At 34.3% G+C, this 20,379-nt stretch overlaps 1 protein-coding gene across 1 annotated transcript in view; it reads left to right on the plus strand.

The window, feature by feature from the left end:
- The first annotated feature begins 1,550 nt into the window (after positions 1-1,550).
- The window catches only part of SLC38A4 (solute carrier family 38 member 4), a 54,754-nt gene continuing 35,925 nt past the window's right edge, over positions 1,551-20,379 (plus strand). The window contains exon 1 of the mRNA XM_006916861.2: positions 1,551-1,626. The gene's annotated coding sequence lies outside the window, so the exon portion shown is untranslated. The remainder of the gene's footprint in view (positions 1,627-20,379) is intronic.

Consider the following 20,379-nt stretch of genomic DNA (forward strand, 5'->3'; position numbering starts at 1 on the left):
TATGAGAATTGAATGAGTTAGACCAATGTAAAATGCTTAGACTAATGCCTGATACATAGTAAACACTCAGTATGTGATAGCTGTTATTATTCATGTTATTACTTCTGCCACCCACAGCATTATTTGAAATGTTAACATATGTCTATACTAAATGTTCTTTTATTATGTGTTTTCCTTTAACTGTCATAACTAAAATGAAGGAAACAGAAGAGAGGAAAGGAAAAAGGGCTAAATAATACTTATGTAGGGTAGTTGAGCCCAGAGTAATGTCATTCCCTGTATTGTAAGTTTGAAATGTTCTCTTATTTCCTGTTGGCTATTTGCCCCTATTGCTCCTGATAAATCTAATGTGTTTCATCATTAAAATGAACATCACCTCCAGTTCTCTTGTTTTTTCTCATTTTTATCTCTTTTGGTCACTGCTCTCACCCTGGTGCCTCACATAGTGCCTGGCATAAACAGATACTCATGCATGTTTGTTGAACGAATAAATGAAGAAAAATTTGTTTCTTTTTTTTTTTCTCACAATATATATTCTTCAACTAAACATTTTTTCATTGGAATATTAAAGGCCTTTAATTAAAGTGAATTTGTGCATTGTTTATAGTCAATCTGGATATTTTAAAATTAATTTATTTAAATCATTGTGCATTGTTGCACATGATTAAGCATGCGGGCTTGGGAGTCAAGGCATGTGGATATGAATCCTAGTTCCATCACAGAGTTGGGCTTCCTGGATTCAGATCTTGGCTCTATTGTTTGGACTTCTTGGGATCGAATTTTGGCTCTCCCACGTTCTGAGTGAACTTGAGCAAGTCTCTTAACCTGATTGCTTAATTCTCGTCATCTGTAAAATGAGGGAAATAGTTCCTATTTCATATGGATTTTATGAAGATTAAATGAATTAATGTGTATAGAACATTTAGATTCATCCTTGGCACTTTGTGAGCATTAGAAGTATTTGTTAAATTCAAATTATTAAAAACCCTAGCTTTCTATATAGATATAATAATAGTGCCTACCTTATAGAATTGGTTTGATGATACTGCATGGCACATAATAAACACTCAATAAATGTTACTATTACTCTTGCTATTTCTGTAAATCTTTATTTCTATTTTCTGCTATTAGGAGTTGGGGCCCTGACTTAGCCTTTTAATTTTTGGGTCCATTGAAAGTCTTATCGATTCTATCTTACCTTTCACACACATTTAATTTTGTCTACCCACCCTGTTTGTTCTGTCATTTCGCCTTGCGTCATTGGCGCCTTTTACATTGCATATTCCTCAGGACAAGGACTTTGATCTTTGTTTTGGCATAATTTTATAACATTGGGTACACTCACGATACTATAAAAATGTTAAAGAAGAAAAAGAAGAAAGACATTAACTCAACAAGAGACCACTTTGGCCGATAGCTGTCGGGCTGCTGCTCTGTCTGCAGTGTTTGCACTCCCGCCCACAGCATCTCAGCAATGGCTGGTGGCTAGTGGCTCCTGGCTCTAGGGTGACATGCACGTCCTGGTCAGCTGCTGGGGCGTGCGGGGCTGGGGAGCATGAGCTGGCTCTTGGAGCACAGGGAGGACCGCGGGAGGCCAATGCCTCGGGGACACAGCACTTCTCACAGGTTTGTCTGCTTTTGCTATGACTTCATTGAGAGACCCAGGCGAGTGAATGAGATGAACGTGGAAGAAGTTGTAAAAAACTAAAAAAAGAGGGCAGAGCGAAGGACTCATTAAGGAGAGAGACTGTGGTAGCCCTTTCAGTTTTAAGAAACATTGCCTGCATGGCTACACATGCTATGGTCTTATTTTCTGCAATTTTTCCATATGAGAGGAATGTGGTATATGGATACAGAATGTTCTTATAAACTATATGGCCAAACTGACCTTGATTGTTAAAGTGATCTAACTAAAAGGGTTTGTGTTTCAAGCCTTACTTTGTGAATACCTGAAAAGCAATCACATGGTTCAGAGCACTACATAAATGGAATGATTTTATTATAGTCCTGAGAACACATTTCATCACTATTTTATCCCTTCTTGTCCTTTGAAGCAATTCCTTAGTAACAGCACACTTAAAAATATATATCTGACTCTCTTTGGGGCATGTGTTGCTATGCTATATTTATATTTGCTATACAGAGGAGTCCATACTGTTGGTTGCCATATATTTAACCTTTTTATTTTGCGGTAATCAAGATTTGCAGGAAGTTGCAAAGGTAACAGAGAGAGGCCCCCTATACTTTACATCCAGTTTCTTAAAATAGTTACTCAGACATAATTTTCTGACAATATCAACACCAGGAAATTAACATTGGCAAAATATGTGTGTATAGTTTCTGTCATTTTCCACATGCAGATTTGTGCAGCCACTGCCACAACCGAGATACAGAAGAACTTCCACTGCACAAAGATCCCCTTGTGCTACTCCTTTGTAGTCACAACCACCTCCTTCTCCCTACCCCTGGCAACCAGATGTTTTCCATCTCTATATTTTTATCATTTTGAGAACGTTACAGAAATGAAATCATATCATATATGATCTCTCTGCGACTGATTTTTTTTTTTTTCATTTAGCATAATGCTCTTGAGCTCTATTCAAGTTGTCGTATCAATAATTGGGTCCTTTTATTGCCAAGTAGTATTCCAGTTGCTTGACTATATTTAGTAGTATAATTTTTTTCCCTCAATCGATATACTTATTTAGAATTTCAGTGGGATTAAAGAGGTGCTGAGACCATTTGGTGAGGTAAAAAGTGTGAGGACAAAATTTGAATAAGGTTTTCTTTTCACAGTGACATTTGTGTGTGATGGGGCAAAAGGATCTATATTCTAGATCTTCATTTAATACAGAGGCCACTGGATGATTGGAAAGAAAAGAGATAGGGCAGAGAAAAGTATATATTTAGACAACAAGGTATAAAATCTAGCACCTTTAAAAATTTCCAAGCCCATATAATAATCTATTCTTTGATTTTACTTTTAGGTAAGACAACTCAGATTTCTTGAAATTAGTGAAAACAATGTCTCTGCAATAGGGAACTCCTTGCCAGTCTATGCTCGGTCACATAGCTGGTAAGTCAGGTACACAGGCATGGCTGGAAATGACTGCAAATGGCTATTTAGTTTGACACAAATCACAGAGAGTCAAAACAGCATCTTCAGCCCAAGGGCAGCTATCAAGGGTCCAGAGACTGTCAGTGTTATACTATTCTGTTCTTTCACCCCACCTGCCAGTGTGAGAAGCCTCTCCCAGAGGTGACTTCAATTAGGTTTTAAAATGAGAATATTATCCTTCACCTGAATGCTTACAAGCAAGGGTAACCTGAGCACTGTTGGCCGTAACTAGCTAAGGAAAGTATATCACTTCTGAAAAGTACCTAGAAGAGTTAGGTGCATCCCCTCCCTTCATCAGCACCCATTGGGAAGCTCTCCCCTTTCCCCATCCCCCAGCAGAGGAGAGAACAAAATATCCACTACTATCTGCAAGTGTAAATACTTCTTTCAGTTTTTAGAATTTCACATTTAGGCTTTCAGAGACAGATTGGTAATTCACAGATAACACAGGCTATCAGTAGGGAGCCCTGACTAAACCCAGTTTTAACTGAAGGCATTGCTCTAAGTCTCCATTTTAATGATTTCTGTTACCAGAAAAATATTTCTTATCCCAAACCCAGCCAGAGAATAGAAGGTAGGTAGGGGATGCTATATGTCCGCAGGTTAAATATATAAAAGACTGACATAGTTAAAATAATTTATTAAATTTATTAATTTATTAAAACTCCTTTTATAGGCAAATTTGCTTTTTCTGAATCTTTTGAAATAGAATAGAATCCCTTGTGCTATCTTTATGATTTATTTTATTTTATGTAAACGATAGATACCTCACATCACTTAGCAGGCTGTTCCTTTGGGTCCTATCTCCTGTGTGTGGACAATAAGGTGTCACAGCATGTGGTAGGGCACCTAACTCAGCCAGGTAACCTTGAGGGACTGAACACTTTGCTGCAAATCGGTAGACTGAACAAAGACCCACTGAGTTTTGTTTACTTCTCTGATATTATGCTGTTTACTTATTTGACTAATGATGACAGTCATTAGGGAGTGTGATAGGAAATGTAAACATGTAGACTATGGTTCTCAACACTGTAGGCATTGTTTTTTTAAGGGGTGATGGAAAGTTTTGTTTGTTTTCTGAACTTTTTTTAAGAGAAGAAATAGAGATTCGCAGAAAGAAAATTAAATAGAAATGCCTCGTGTACTATATCGACATATCCAAATGTCAAGTATTAGTCGTACAATTACTTTCAGACAATTCTGTAGTACTATAGCAGTATCCACACCTGGAAAAAGGGAACCAAATACAATGCTTTACATTAGTTTTTATACCAGAATTCCATAAAGTTTAAACTCCTTAACCTGGCAGTCAAGGTCAACCTCAGCCAGACTTAAACATTCCATTTGAGCTAAAGTAGACTTTAGTTATTTTGGTACTACTGGGGCCAAACCTCTGACCTCATTTCTTCTGTCTGGAACCCCCTCCTCTCTCTGAAGTCTTACCATTCTTCATGAACCCTGCTTTATTTGCCTCAGCTCTCCAGCTGAGCTCTCTAGTTCACTTCTATATTTCTTGAAGATGGTGATCTAGTTAGGAATAGTGTCCAACACAAAGTAGGTACCCAATGGTGATGGAATATCATTAGGAGCTGGGCTCTGCAGTCAGGCATGGGGGTGTAAGTCCTGGCTCAGCCAGTCACCAGCTTGGTCTTCGGGTAAGTTAGTCCATCTTTTTGAGTATCAGTGGCCTGACTCAAAAATGGGGGTAATAATAATAATAACTACCCCAATAGTGAAGGTATTACTCATTTGATAGATGTGAAGTGCTTGACACAGGGCTCTGCTATCATAAATATAATTATTACCAATGAGAACTTAAAAAAAAAATGAGATTTCAGACTCTACAAAATTAACAGAACTGTGGTCTGAGCAGAGAATGCAGACCACAAAATTTGGTTCTCTGTGTCTCTCAACCCTTATTGCTGTGATAAGAAGAAAGGGACAGAGTGCCTCTATGCTTGTCAACCAGGATGAGAGACTCTCTAGTTGCCCACCCACTGAGATTGGACACAGATAGATTGAACAGATTGAAAAAGAATGATTCTTCCCTTCTAAGATTTAATAGAAATATGTGTGGCTTGGCATACATTTTATTTTTGATAAGAGGTAATCAAATGATGAATGGATTTCTATAAAGAAGAGAACAAATGCTAGATATTAGCTTCGAAGAGTAATTAAAATAGCTTCATGTTGAGTCATCTATCCTTGAAGCTATTTACAAATACAACCTGTAGCCTTAGAAAAGTGAAAATGTCAACGAATTAACAAGTTGCTTGATCTATAAATGCAAAAGTATTAGGTTTTCTGATATTCTCCTACAAATTGGTTGATGTTTCTCTGAAGCATGGCTTCAATCAAATCAAGGGCACAACAGTTAGCATTTTTTGGTTCTTTTTGGTTACACCGATGTCTAAACAAACCTCTTTTGTGTTTTAAATTACAGATCTAAAAATGATTGTTTAGACCACAACATGCAATTACAAACAGAACAACAATACTTTAAATAAATAGCAAGATAGATTGGGTTTGGAATAATGCATGCTGTTACAAGCAGATTCTGATTTTATCCTATCCTGAGGCTACACCTTTGTTAAGTAATAATTACTTTTTGTTAAGTGATGGGAGATTTATGTGTGCAAGAATTTTAAAATAACAAACCCCTGAAGATGTCCTCAAAAATTAAGTGAGGTATATACATGCACATGGATATATATAAATTTCACAGTCACAGAAGAGGGAAATTCTGCTCAAAAGTCTTAGTTGTCTAGCTAAGAATATAGAAACACTTTTTGTTACATAATTAGGGAATGCAGTGTTCTGATTAAGAAGAAATAATACCTGCCATTGATTGTCAGTTTTCAAAGAATTAGAATACAGCAAGAGCCATTTTGAAGTTAAAATTTTATTGAATATAATTTAATCTTTCAATGTTTCAGAGGGCTTTAGGCTCTTCATTGTTAACTTCAACTATGATGGCAAAACTCAAAAGTGCTAGTTAATAGAAATTTCTGATTAGCTGAAGAAATTGATAGGATCTTCCTTCTGCTTTCAAACTTTTGGGAAGAATATTTAGAAAAATATATGAAGTAGTTCTAAATTAGGAAGCTTAAACTTTTTTATTATGGAAAATTTCTAAAATATTCTAAAGGAGAGAATAGTATAATGAAAGTCCATCTTCATCCAGCTTCAACAATTACTAGTACTTGTCTGTTGTATTTCACCTATACGCACACCTTTCCTCCCTGCTACCTTACCACAGTCATTACTAGATTATTTCCAAGCAAATTAAAGTTATCATATGATATGATCCATTCGAGATGCAGATGTATTGTAAAAAGATAAAGAAATCTTTAATAATAAGTATTATCACACTTTAAGTAAACTAATATTTCCTTAATATTATCAAATTTCCAGGCAGCATTCAAATGTCTCTGATTATCTCTCTTTTTTGTTTTACCCTTTGTTTGAATCAGAATCCAGTCAGTGTTTACACACTTGTTGGTTGATATGTCTTTTAAATCTGTCTTAATCCTTAGGTTTAGCCACGCCTCATTTCTTTTTTTGTCCTTTTACAATTTATTTGATGATAAAACCAAGTCGTTTCATAAATTTCTCATAATCTGAATTTTGTTGATTTACAGAACATTTAAAATTTCATCCTTAAACTCCAGTATTCTGCTAATTCAATCTCACAAAATTGCTTTCTTTTAAAGAAAAATTGCACCTTGTCATTCCTTTTCCTGCTTCCTTGAGGATCCTCCAGCCTACATTTTGCTCAGTTTTGCCTGGTTTTGCCCAATCCTCCCTCTTACATCAATCTCCCATGATTTACCTAATGCCTCTTCCTGATACAAATTGGCTGACCTGGAGTGCCCTTTCAATTAAAAAGTACTTTTCTGTTACTGGAATACACAGATATATTTACTAGGAAATTATATATTTGGGATTTGCTTTAAAATAATGGGGAGAGGGAGTGGTAGTTTAGTTATAATAGGATTGGCTATAGTTAACAACTGTTGAAGCTAGATAATGCATATGTGAGTTTTCACTATATTATTCCATCTACATTTGTATAAATTTGAAATTTTCCATAATAAGAAATAAAAATGAAATGCACCATTCTGCCTAAGCTAAGCAATGAAACATTTCAGTTTTTAGGTCTATATTATAACACTTTTGCCAAGGATGATCAAAAAATCATGTCTAAGGAACGATGTACTATTTTTTCTCATTCTCCAAGTCTGGTTTGCCTAAAAATAAGTCAGTTTTAGAGTAAAAAAACTCAGCATGTAAGTAATATTTATATTAAATATTATTTTAATTATTTTATATTATATTTTTATTATTTTATATTCAGTATTTACTATTTAGGTAATGAATTGGAATGATTGAAATGAGTCAGAATTGCAAGTTATGCAGAGGTGCTTCATAGGATTTTGTGATTGGTCTAAGCTGCTTTTCTTAAGGTTCTAGTGTGTGAGAACTCAATGACATACTACTACAGTCTACCAATAGCTAATGAAGGACTCCTAGAAATGACCCAAACCATTCAATTATTCCATAAGAAAAGATGCTAGGATGGATTACGAAAGTCGCACTTACAAGCTTTTCTTGCTACTATGCCAGATGAACAGGCAGGTCTTATTTTCTAAGGTGAAAGTTAAAAGCAAACCTTTTCAAAATACCTGCCAACTTTTAACTTTAGTCTGATTTCTCTTTATTCTGTTCAATTACTGAAAAGACAGGAGAATTTAACATCTTATGTTTACACTATCCACATATACTAGAAAACACTTTTTAAAGAGCTTTAGCCTTTATTAATAATAATTTTCTATTACTTCATAGTATTATATTTAAGTAATTTATTTAATAGTTATTAATTTTTAACTGCAATTAGCTATGCAATGCCAAAATTTAAGACTCTAGAAACATTTTAGTGAACAAAAGATGAGAAGTTGAAATTTAATTGTATTTATTATTACCAATTTAAGCTATGAAACAATATCATTGGTGATATTTTTGCTTTTATGAGTGTAAAAGTATTTTACAGATTCACACAGGTTTGGCCCCAACCTTCTACATCATATCTTCCCCTTAAGTTGTTAAGTTACTCCACCTGGAATTCTCCTGTCATGTACTTTTTAGCAATTGGATCCTGTCATCTGGTGAGAATTTATTCTACATGCAGTTCTTCGATCCCTCTGGGCTATTAAATACTACCGAGTCGCTTTTTAAAATATTTTGATCAGAATTTAAATAAAAAGCCAATTGTTGCCCCTTTGTAATTCTCTCAATAAAGCTAATATTATATATGTATATATTTCTGTTTCTAGATTTGTAAATATTTTGCTTTACAAAAAAAATTAGAAAAACAATCAATAGCCTGTGTGGGTACATTTTTTTACTCCTTATTCTCCACCACAATTAACTAAGAAAAATAAATGAAGGCAACACATTTTTGAATAGGGAAAGTAAGGAAATGGTCAAGTGTGATAGGCTTCAAATTCCATGGCATTCAAACCCCCAAATATACCAAATATGGAGGCCAAAAAAAGACTCAGTCACCTGCCCACTTGACAATAAACCACAGATCATTTTCTCAGAATAAAAATAGAAAAAAAAATTTCACACTTGTTTTTTAGAAATAGGTATAGAGTAGTTTTGTTTTGGGTTCTTCAAGGTTTACTTTTAACTAATAAACTATAAGTATATTTAAAAAATATCAAGCAAAATAAAATAAAAATAAGGCATTTATATATCATGTTTTTTATAAAATGATAGTCATTAATCCAAATTCTTTCATTGCTATGGTTGTGTATTCTTTGTCAGAGTCACTGTAATGCATTCAAATACAATAAACTATTAAGATTCCTTTTGTAAATAATTTCCTTTTGGAAATATGCTAAGTATTTAGAAATATTCTTATGGTTTCATATGTAAATGTTACTCCTATATACATTTCCATGGTGCAGAATTATAATCTGTACCTGTACAACTAACATATTTTTGTATGTTTCTTTAAAAAAAAAATTCTCTTTATCTTAGAAACATGTATATGTTTTGTGTAGCAGTGTTTGCTATGGCAAGTCTGTATATTTTATTGGATACCAGACCGAGATAGTGTTGGAGGCATCAAGACCATGTCAGCATTCCTGTTATAAATATTATCTATATTTTCAGGGTTTCCTATGTAGGAAATGTTAACTTCATAACAAGTTAACACAAGGCAATGAATACTAATGTCATGTGGCTGAATATTTTAAGAGTCCCACTAAAGAAAGCTATTTCTCTTGGGGATCTATGAATATTGTAAATAACAAAAGTCTGAGGACCATTCTTGGAATGTCTGTCAGTAGGCCTAGGAATTAAATTTGCCATCTTGTTTTCAGCCAAGAATATGGAAATAAATTTTGAATTGGGGTTTAGTTAATATATGATAACATTCTTCTGAATCAAAAATAATATACTGTTTAAGAGTAGGTTCTCATAAAAATATTAAGTACCTAGGCTACTTTATGTGGTTTACTGATTGAAAAATATACATAAAACCAACAACAGCAATTATTTAATTCTTACTAAATCTCAGGTCCTGTTCTAAGCTCTTTACATGTTATTATCTCACTTGCAGAAAAGTAATAAAGCATACACATGCCTTCTTTAGCTACTGTTCTGTGTGGAAGGAAGAAAGGAAGGAAGGAAGGAAGGAAGGAAGGAAGGAAGGAAGGAAGGAAGGAAGGAAGGAAGGAAGGAAGGAAGGAAGGAAGGAAGGAGCAAGCAATAGAATAAAAATAAGGAGACCTTAATTTACCAGTACACTCAGTCTACCCAAGATATAAAATGAAGGCCATCTCCATATGATACATAGAGCTATAAAAAGAGAGTGAGATATGTATCCTGTAACCACTTAGAACTCTTAAAAAAGTTATTTCCTTCTCAAATTACTCAATACAGGAATACTATCTCTTGTGTGTTTTGCATCAATTATTCTCAAATAATTTCATTTGTCATAACACAGAATAAATGTAATTAGATAATGCAAAACTTTGAAAGAAAATTGTTTCTTAAACATTTTAGGTGAAAACTCATGTGCCACAAAGCTATTTATAACCTCACCTATTTCTGCACACTGAAAATGAACCCATATATACTTAAATTTTTTCTCATGGATATATCTAAATATTTATGATAATGCACATAGAAATTGGATACTTTTATTTGCTGAAATCCTAGGGGGAAAAGAATAAACAGAGCCTCAAATTTTTCACTAAGACTGAGTGATTTAGCTTCTCGAGGTAATCATAAAGAGATTTTTCTGTTAAGATGACATCTAAAACTGTGTTTCATTTTTTTTTGCCACATATTTCTAAATTCTTATATTAGTGTAATAAAAGTAAGTTATACTGGACATTAAAGAAACATTTAAATGTTGTTTCTTGTGACCAAACCATGACCAGAAAGCAGTGACTAAGATCCTACAGCATCTTTCAACAACTCACTACAGCTCATTTTCTCTATTTTGCATTATAGTTCTTGCTCCTGTTGATTCTTTTCATAATTGAGCATATGAGTGATAAAAAATCTTGTTTACTTAATGATTGTCCCTGGAAACTCTACATTGGACAATGAATAGTTCAGCAGACTAGTTATTATTATTCTACTACCAAATAGTGCTACTTATTAAAAAAACAAACGGAATTTGCCTTATAAAAATTAAACTAGGTTGTTGAGACCATCTGGATAGGTACTAATGACATCTATATTTATGTAATAAATATACTTCAACATTATTCTTTTTAGGAGGAAAACAGGGATTTATTCATGTCGATATATTTACTCTTGTGTGAGAATAACTCAATATGTTAGCAACCAGAAGACTAACCGTTTGAAAGGGGAAGAGATGGAAAGAATGTAAAATACCAGAGTGAGACCCAACTTCCATTAGCATTATATTTATTCCCATTTGTACCTATACTACTCAACAGATTAAAGAAAACTGGTATATTTCTCAAATAGCATAGGAATATTTTATAAGAATACTAAAGATTTTTAAATTAATGTTAATTTTAATCTCTATGGAGTTTCTATTTTAAAACACCTGTGCATGTGTTTCCTTATCTAAATCTTAAAGAAAGAATTGAATTGGGCCTAATAAAGGATTTAACACTGCACACTTTTAGATGTCAGCTCAAATTATAAGCAGTCTTATCCAGGTTAACCTTAAATTAATGAGAAGTAGCATAGATGCATGTTTGTAAGACTTCCTTGTATTTGAGAGATGTAAAGATAGAAGATGCCCATCAATTACGAGGGTCCTGTTTGATCAAAAGCTGGATCAAAGAGAGCCAGTCATCCATTCATATTGCCAATTTATCCATGTGCTGATTCATGATGATTAAAAGGGTCTGAGATTTGAATCAGTTAAGATTAGTCCAAAATTATGTGGCTGACCAATTTGAGAATGAGTACTAAAATGCCCAGCAGTCTCAAATCCTAGAGTGTAAGCAAAATATAGGTCACTTACTTTGGCATTTGGAAAATGTGTCTTGGTACATCTTTGGGTCTTCATGTTTTGTTAATCTCATATTTTGTTAAAGAAAAATAACCCATAGAAAGACACATCGAACCCCTCCAAAATCTACCAGTACATTTGCATGTTTAAACACTGCCTCTGAGGACTGATTCAGGGGTAAATATGTACCATGGTGCTGTTCAGCTTCACAGGTTGGTTAATGTTAAACAAACACATATTGCAAACTATGTATTATTACATGGTTGTTTTCTGAGATTCCATGGGTCAGGGTCAAAAGCTGTTGTTTTCTAGCTTTTCTACAGCACTAATCAATAATTTAACAAATGAAATAATGATTTAATGAACAGTGACAATACACTTCTAAAGCAAAAGGTGTTGAAAGTAATTTAATTCTATGACCAAGTTTGCTAATGTCCAAATTGCCATATGAATGAATGGTAATAAAAAATACCTTTTACGTGTATAACACTTAAATATCCATTATTTCATTTAACCCTTGCGACTTCGTGTAATGTTTTTATGAGACCCAGTTTTAAAGAGAAAACTAAGTTCCAGAATATTTACATGACTTTACTTAATCAAAAAAGACTTATAAGTAGGTACCATATTAGGTTTTGAAGTTAGAGTTAATTTTTTAAATATTTACATGTAACCAATACTTATATAATGTTTACTATGTACCAGAAACTCTTCTAAATGCTCTACAAATACTAACTTAGTTGATTCTAATAACAGCAGGTGCGGTAGGCATTATTATTATCTTCCTTGTACAGATGAGGAAACTGAGGCACAGAGATGGCAAACAATTCACCCAAAGTCAGACAGCTAATAAGTGATGGGAATCAGATTTAAGTCTAGGAAGTTGAGCTCCAGGATCTATACTAGTTAATCCTATGCTCTATTGAATAAGAAACGGTGTCTTCGAAGTCTAGAAGGGCAGACCTGTAGACCAATATGTTAGTTCAGCATGTAAGCACAACAACGCTTGTGGCCTAGAGGAGGGAATGATTAACTCTGTCTTATCTAAAGTCTCTAAGCTAGTAGGCAACAGAATGAGGATCACATCTGTATCTTTGAATTTGAACTCCAGTGTGATCTTCATTTCATAGGCAGCCCCATATTTGATAAAAGAATTTGGAGTCACAGTGAGAAAACAACAATGCACTTATGGAAACATACATAGCATGAGAACCAAAGGATAAAAGCTGAGTTTCTTTGAATAAGAAAAAAAAAGCACTATGATTTCTAATAGGCATAAATGTAAATATAGATACAGGTATGCAGATCTCTCTCTTCATATATGTAACATAAATATGTAATTTAACATGTATGTAGACACTGACAGAACTCTTGCATGTATCAGATCAACTGCAAAGCTTCCTAGTTAAGTCTTGTCACCATTCAGAAAAAAACCAAGCCAGATGTTCGCCAGTAGAAGGAAAGCCTAAAGACATGGAAACACTCATGACCATCATCTGGATACATAATCGATGTTCAGTGATTGCTAGCTAATTGAATTATTGCTTGATTGACTGACCAAAAACAGGAAAGAGGAAGAAAAAAAAATAAAGACAAAAGACAATTCATTCCATTGTTCACCTTTTAACTTCGATAAAAATTTTGATGAGAATTAGTTTAATTGAAATATTTAGAATCAGAATTTTATGACAACATATCAGAATTGTGTGTCCAACGTGTCTCTATTGGACAACCACTTTGGTATTTCTTTGACCACTATACAAGTGTAGCTATCGCCTATTTACATTTCTAAGTTTCGTTGTCCAAACAGTGGCAAAAGGAGTTTCATTTGAAGAAAGAAGTAACTATTTCGCCAATCTGACCTATCGTCATATTTATATTTTTGGCACATAGTAGATCCTCAATAAATGAATGAGTGAATTTCACTTGCTCCTCCCAGTGGTTCTGTTTTAACCCAGCAATTATATACTTTTTTTAAGTGAGTGATGGAGTTAGAACTTGAACCCAAATCTCTGGAATAGAAGTCCAATGCTAAGTGTTAGTATAACAAAGGAAGAAGAACCTGTTCAGTCGTTTAGATTCTTTGGGTGTCAGAAGATGTAGATTAGAAAGGATGAATAGAGACAGTTTCAAGACAAAAAAAAGTGAGCCTCTCAGGCTTCCTCTGAAAAAGCTAATGTTAAAAGTCTTAAGCAAGCTTCAAAGAAAATGTCATCAGCCTTTTAAACTCTAGACAAGGGCACAAGCAAAATTATGTACATAAATATGATTGTCTTATGCACTTGTAAAAATCACCCATCATTATAAAGCAAATACCAGTTTTCCAGTTGTTACTTATCGCTCTACACTAGACATTATAAAAAAAGAATGAGACTATAGGTGCATGAAAATTAAGACAATATTATTCAGTAAATTACTCAAAATTTACTATCAATCTTTACTTAGATATATTTTAAAATAATTAAGAAAAGTTTAACTATGTTGAACCTTAAGTTCCAATTTAAAAATAATTTTCAAATATCTAGGAAGAACTAGAGAAAGCCAAGATTTCTGTAGTTAAAAATTCAATTCTTGTAAGTCTTGTAATTAGCTGGGTTTTTTTTTTTTTTCATGTATTTTACATTATTTGAAGCAAAATACTTCATGAACCTGAACTTTTCTGTTCATGGCAAAATTATAATACAACAATCCTGTTGGTCCAAACACAAAGCAGAGACCCCAGCCTACATTAACAATCTTTCCAAGGACTCAGTGCAGGCAAGAATTGCCTTGTGTTACCCTGTGGTTTTTACTGTTTGCAGTATCCTTTATTATCACGAGTTCTAACAAAGCACATTTTCTTTACATAACTGAAATTTTGAGCTCTATGTGGTACCATCGGGCTGGTCTTTTTTATGAACTCATTTGAACTGAACAGAACAAAGAAAAGACATGGCATCCAAACGCCCCATGATCCCACCAATGTCCTCTCCTGTTGTATGTCTCAGCATTCCAGGAACGACAGGTAGTCAAGAGCTGTTTCTCTTCTTTGCCTTGGCTCGTGCTGTCCCTCTAACATCCCATCTGCTCCCATCTCATTGCTCTTGGTCGGCTCCTGTTTATTCTTTCAGTCTGAGCCTAGCTGTTACCTTCCCCAGTAAGTATCCTCTGTCCCTTTCAAGTTGAGTTGGGTGCCACACTTTTACCCCTCAGTTCTCACAGGCACTTTGCCCATGATATTATAGCATTGTGACCTACTTAAGCAATGGATTCCCTTGAGAGACCAGGGCTTCTTGAGAGCAGAGACTGTCTTATTTTTTTACTGTCTTTCTTGCCTTAGCTCCTACATAAAGGCTGGCACATAGGTATTCAATAATATTTACTGAATGAATCAACAAATATGACTCCTTATTGTGGTATAATAGAAATTGACTATCTCATAGCATTATGAAAAATTTTGAGGCTCCAAATATATTTTTTAAAAATCTTCATTTTCTCCGTAATATTTTGAGAGCTATTAGAGTGCTAATGGGGAAAAAATAATTCATCTTTCCAGAACAAACTGGACACGTATAATTTTACCTAGACTCTAAATAACTCATAAATGCCCATTCAGAATTGAAGATGTTTTAAGAAAGTTAATCATTGCTGGTCAAGTACCCAAAATATTCTCACTAAAAATAAAGATTTAACTAGTGGCTAATGTCCGGGATTGATTAACAATTGTTACGAAACCTAAGAGATGAACTCTTTGTTTTTGTTTTTGTTTTGTTTTTTTAAATAACATTTATTAGTTTTCTCAGAGTGAAAGTAATTCAAACTTTTTAAAGGTTAGTTGGTGAATATAGATGAGGAAAAAATAAAAATTATCTACATTTTCACAATCTGGAAATAACCACTATTCATATTTTGATGTGTTCTTTCAGGCTGTGTTCTTCATATTTTGATGTGTTCTTTTCCTTTGCAAAAGTTTTTAGATATTAAATGCATAATTTAAAAAAACACAGGGATCATATTACTATTAGATTTTGTATCTTGCTTTTAAAAACTTATAATTTTGCCATGCCCTTATTATTATTTGAATATTCTTTGAACACGTGACTGGTAATTACTGCTTAGTATTCCAGGAAGGCCTGTCTCTATACAGGGACTAAAGCCCCTTGCACATAGCATGAGCATTCACTTTACCATCTCGCAATTGGCTCTGAACATAAGAAGGAACTACTGCATTTTAACATATGGCAGGATCCATCACTTAGAATAATTATTAGAATGTTTCTTGTTGCGATCTTTAAATAAATTCTAAATTATTTTATAGGCACAGATTGAATCAGTACCTTTAATAAAAACTTTCATTCGTTCAACATTTATACAGTTCCTACTATGAACCAGGCATGGCCTAATATTAATCACAGGAGACAGACAAAAGAAATCATTTACAACTAATCTAAACTGGCTGTCTGGACATACTTGAATCCATACCCAAATCTCCTAAATATGCCATCTGCCCAAATGTCCCCCCTTTGTTGCTGTCCTTCTGAATGAGGTCAAGACATTTACTCTTTCTGAGTCAACTTTCCTATATTTAAAGAAAGACTAGCACTACCAGCTTTATACCCAGCCCTCAAGGAATCATAATTCCTAATTCACACAACCCATTAAGAACAAAGAGCTCAGTTAATTTTGCCATGCTGGGCACTGCTAACCCTTGTAGCAAAGGATGGTAATAAGCACTATGTGAGGAGTTCTGGCTGCATTATGGCCCAGCCCTGGAGTTGCTTACAGCCCTGCAGGGGAGGTCAATACCCCAGGCAGAAACCTGCCTCCTCATTTACTGAGGAGACCTGACTCAGAAAATCCTTCTTTGCAGGCACCAAAAAGTTCATTAGGAAATGTTAATGTCACTACTTATTAGGTATTTCAAAATCCTTTGAAGAACACTTTATGGTGAACGTGCATTTGCTTTTTCGACATTCTGAATAGCATATTGAAAAAAGCCAGCCCGAGCATATCGTTTGTTATTAGGGACACTAATTCTTTTACAGCATAAGTTTGTATTATCACCTTTTAAGAGAGCCTTCCCCGTTGCAAATCCTGCTGAGTGCTCTTCCCGCTCTCATCCTCATTACATCCAAGTCTATTGACTTGGCTTATTGGGTCACAGCTCGGGATACCGTTAGGGGTCCAAGTTCAAGCAAGATGACAGATTTACAAAGTCCAATCATTGATGAAATAAAAAATCAGAACGCATAAACATATTCTAGTAGGAAATTTGCTTTTTAAAGGAAAGAGATGGGTGAGAATCTGAAAGAGAGCAAAGGAAATTAATATGCTGTAGCCCAAAAAGAATGTAATTTTTAAAATCATCGATTGCTATTATTGAATTAGAAAGGCAGTTGACTCGACTAGCACTATATTAATATTGCATTCTATGCCAAAAAAAAAAAAAACTTAACAAGGTGATTTTGTTGTTTAGAAAGTGTAATAATAATTATTATAATTACACATCTCTTAGCAATGCTATCTACTCTAGCAGGGATTTTAAAGGGTAGGAATTATTCTCTAAAGCAAGCTTCTAAAAGCTCTAATTTAACATTTAGAATTTCAATACATCATTTAAGTTGGACTCAGCTGTAGGCCTCACAGACCTGTTTTCTTTCTTCACCATGATCTATCAGCTTAGGCAGAAACCGGGAATGAACTTGCAATACTATTTTCTCTGCGTCGTTTCAATGAGGGATCAGGACATGAAATTGACCAGAAGGATTTGAATTTCTTGAAAGGGGAAAAGTCAGAGAACAAAATATCATCAACATGAGCAGTCTCCTGTTCCCCCGCCCCCCACCACCACCATCAGCTGAGACTAAAAGAATTTTCTATTTAGGTCTGTGGTAAAGTCAGTAAATTTGTCAACCTGCACCAAACTTGTTTGCTAATTTTGCAACATAGTGGTTGACTATTCAAACATTTCCAAAATGCTCCATTGTATAATTGTAAAGGTGGTTTAGGCTGGGCTAAAGAGAGGGGGATGCCATCAACTAAAAGCCATGTCCTCAGCACGTGTAGGTCATTGCATTTCCCTCGGTCAGGAAAGTTTTTAGAACAGAAAAGCAGGGCCTCTCCCGGGGGCCTGAGCAGGGAAGTCTTTTGGGGCCTCGTATTCAGGAGGGCCCCAAATTTAGATTTTTAAAAGTTATCATCAAATGAGGTTATTCATAAAGTCATTTGTATTGTACGTATGTTAAGGTGTTATTTTGTTAAATGAGAAGATTAAAAATGTACTACAATTTAGTAATCCTGTTTTGGATTTTTAAAAATATATTTGGAACCTCAAAAAATAGAAGTGACCTAAGGTTCTATGGATATCTGAGAGGCTCTGTCTAAGGGGAATTAGAAAATTGTTAATTTTTACTTTTATGTTTATAATTAATTTAGTAGGTGGCTCTTTTGGATAATATTCAATATTACCTCCTTTTATTCCTTATTTTTTATTCTGTAAATTGAGATTAATAATTACATAATCATGAAGAGATACAGCATAGCTAAGCTTTCATCACTTTGCAAGTGAGGTAGTAACTCAACTCACCTTCAGAATAACATGGAATTTTGCTATGTCAATGATTTAGGAAGATTTCTGTAAATTTTTTGCATGAATTTTCTTCTTTTTTAATGTAATCATATTAAGAGAGATGTAAATGAAGAATTTGGAGTGTCAAAGCATGACATTAAAAAAAATCACAAATTCTATTCATCGCTCTAAGCGTGAAGCACAAAAACCAGGGGGTAAATCCTATGTTGAAAAGAAGTAATCAAAATCTTGTTTTTAATTGCGGTTGTGCTACTGTCTTTCATTTTTAGGAATGACTTAGTAGGTCAGACAGACATTTATCTACTATACTATAAAAAGTTGTTGGATTAATGTGGTTTTTTTTTTATATTTGGAAGCACTAATATTGGCTGTAGGATGAAGACAGATATATAATCTTGGTACTTGATCTGCTTTATTAGATTTTGAGTTTACTATAAAGTCTGAAAATGATAAAAGGTAACTAACTCTTCTTGGAGAATAAGGCATGATAAAAACAGTGTGATGTAGAAAAATTAAAAAGAAACAGAAGCAAGAAAAAAGGTAAGTGACCTGAAAGGAAATTGAAGCAGGAGCCGTGTGAATGCAGATACAAAGGTAGTACCAAATTATTAGTTTGGTTTCTTAGTCATCACTGTTTCTACTCATCTTCTTCCAATTTGGCTAAAAACAGATTCTACTTCCAAGTATTATTTTTTTCTATGACTATAATTAGAAATTTGGGTACAGTCATGATGAGAACAAGAAGTGTTCTCCTCAGTGTCTTCCCCAGTGTCATTGCAAAATGCCATGATGGTCTGGCTAAGAGATTTTTTTTTTTTTTAAATTGTTGACCAATTTTGACTTGATCCAGCTGTACTTTCTCTTCAAAGACATTGTCGAAACAAGATGATCAATAATTTTTAAATATGGACAAGAAAAATTCTACTATAATGCATAAGTATGATCTGAATCACTTAATTTATTTTGAGCCAAAAATTTTGTACTTTCAATAAATAACATATTGGAATATACATTCCAGGACCTTCTCTGTACTATTTGAAAATGATGGACACAGATTGATGGAAGGGGTGCTGAAGTCCATGAGTTATCACCATATATTGTCTTTCTCCATCTCTATTTTATTGCAAGTTTCTGTTCCTCATAGAATGATCACGTAAAATGTATAGCATGTATTGTTAGCTAGTGAAAGTGATAAATAGAAACAGTAGTACAAGAAAGAGTCAAACTACTGCTGACCCTAATTCAAATTCTTTCCATCTGCCTTTCCTTCTGCCATCATTCTCGGGCAGGTAAATGTTGCCAAAGCCAAACCATCAGTCAGCCTCCTCACTGTCCTCCTTGTCCTGGCCTCCATCTTTACCCCATCATCCCACTTGCACTGCTTCTCTTCTGATTTTCTTTAGAAACTTTCAAGAGATCCTCATCACTAAAAGTCTAGATTTCCTAGATTTAATGGCTATGCCATTCTATTCTTCTGTTTTTGCTCCAGAAAGTCTCCAGTGCAGCCAAACTGGTTCTCTCTGTTGCCAGAATATGTTTTTAGCATTTCTGCATTTTTCATCCAGGATGCCTCTCCTTTAACTCTCTACCTATTGGAATTTCACCTGGACTTTAATGCCCTCCTCAAGGTCCATGGGCTCCCTGAAGCCTCCTTGGGTGGCCTCAACCCCTGGGGACTCTTCTGTAGTCTTGGAGCATATTGTGCAATTCTAACATTAATTGTGTTACAGTCTGAGAAGCCAGGTATCCCTTTACTGGACATATCTTACCCCCTGCAACTCCCCTATGCCTCTCTCCAGACCAAGTCTCACATACCTGTTCTTGGTGCCCCTTTATGAATTCCCTATGTGAAAGATCAGTTGAAGTGTTTATCTCATTGCTCAGAATTGCTTCATTATTCCCTACTCACATATTTTTCATTTTACTCATTTTGTAAAGTCTGTACATATTCTGGTCCATTACGTCTTTCTATGGTGATATTTGAATTAAATTGGAGCCTAACTGAATATGTTGTAAAAATCAAAAGAGTATAGATCTATTATCAAATATATATAAAATTATATCATGGTATAATTTTTAAGCAATATTCAGAACATGAAACTATAATGTTGTCTGTATTTTCCTTATGAAAGGAAAGTTACCATGAGTTTTGTCAAGACCAGACCATCCATTTCTTCATTAATT

This window comes from Pteropus alecto, unplaced genomic scaffold (assembly GCF_000325575.1).
Source record: "Pteropus alecto unplaced genomic scaffold, ASM32557v1 scaffold196, whole genome shotgun sequence".
Classification (NCBI taxonomy): domain Eukaryota; kingdom Metazoa; phylum Chordata; class Mammalia; order Chiroptera; family Pteropodidae; genus Pteropus; species Pteropus alecto.